The following is a 1,243-nucleotide window of genomic DNA, read 5'->3' on the forward strand; positions in this document are numbered from 1 at the left end:
TAAAATTGTAAATTCTACGACAAATACGAGAGAGAGAGAGAGAGAGAGAGAGAGAGAGAGAGAGAGAGAGAGAGAGAGAGAGAGAGAGAGAGAGAGGCGTTCTTTTCTATATGGCGCCGTAGAGGCGGCCTGTAGGAGCCACAGGACTCTGTCGTACCCCAGACGCCCTTTCGCTCTCTCTCTCTCTCTCTTTCTCTCTCTCTCTCTCTCTCTCTCACTAGGCCGGCACTCTCCTTCCTAGTAAACAGTACACTAGAGAGAGACAGCGGCCCTCAGAGAAAGTCAGAGAGAGAGAGAGAGCGCGCAACAGAGAGAGAGAGAGACCCGTGAACCGGCAGTGCGACGTCAGAGGTGGCCAAGGACGGATCTATCGACCGCGGCTCCGCCGTGACACCTCGCTCATTCCTTCAGCAACCACGCCCACACACACACACAAAACACACGATCCTTTGACGGCCTGTCAGTCCTTATTTCGTTAGTGTTACTCTGTGAAAGCGTCAGTGTATGTCGTGTTTATTCTTTATTGACCCCTGGCAAGGTAAACCACTTTCCTATTCCCCCCTTACGAAGCTCAAAACGACCAGAGAGAGAGAGGAAAAAAAAAAAAAAGAGATAGTTTTTGCTTGCCTAGCTGCGATTTTGGGCAGTGGAGTTTGACTACGTTTATTTATTTTGTATCTGTGTGGAGGAAGGCGCCCGGCGTCGTGGCTTCCTGGTGGACGGTGGCTACTTAGCAAGGTATTTCAGGTGTCCAGAAGGAGATGTCAGTAGATGGACTCAGAGACAAGACCTTGTTTAGACTAATATCGATGTTTCAGAAGGTGCCAGAAGTGTTGCCTCACTGACTGAGAGAGAGAGAGAGAGAGAGAGAGAGAGAGAGAGAGAGAGAGAGAGAGAGAGAGAGAGAGAGAGAGAGAGAGTTTATGTCTGTGTGTGTGTAAAAAATAAAGTACGAAGATATGCATTAAAATCATTCAATAGATAACGTCAGTGAAAAGAACAGGTGGCATATATAATATATGTTTTTGATAAGTTCAATTAATGAGATATAAAATAAAAATTATTATACATCAAACACGCTGTAATGGCAAAGACACACACTGAAAAAGCCAAATGAGAATTAAAAACAGATCGTAATATCTCGCCGAATTCAAACCTTTTTCAACATGAATGTCTAATTTTGTGGTTCATAAATCAGTTGACCTCGACAAAAATATATATATATATATTTTTTATTTTGCCT

The 1,243-nt window shown here is 44.0% G+C and overlaps 1 protein-coding gene across 1 annotated transcript in view; it reads left to right on the plus strand.

The window, feature by feature from the left end:
- Positions 1-331: 331 nt before the first annotated feature.
- LOC136845158 (putative uncharacterized protein DDB_G0271606) overlaps positions 332-1,243 on the plus strand; it is a 13,949-nt gene continuing 13,037 nt past the window's right edge. The window contains exon 1 of the mRNA XM_067115109.1: positions 332-538. The gene's annotated coding sequence lies outside the window, so the exon portion shown is untranslated. The remainder of the gene's footprint in view (positions 539-1,243) is intronic.

The sequence above is a fragment of the Macrobrachium rosenbergii genome, chromosome 13 (assembly GCF_040412425.1).
Source record: "Macrobrachium rosenbergii isolate ZJJX-2024 chromosome 13, ASM4041242v1, whole genome shotgun sequence".
In the NCBI taxonomy this organism is placed as follows: Eukaryota; Metazoa; Arthropoda; class Malacostraca; order Decapoda; family Palaemonidae; genus Macrobrachium; species Macrobrachium rosenbergii.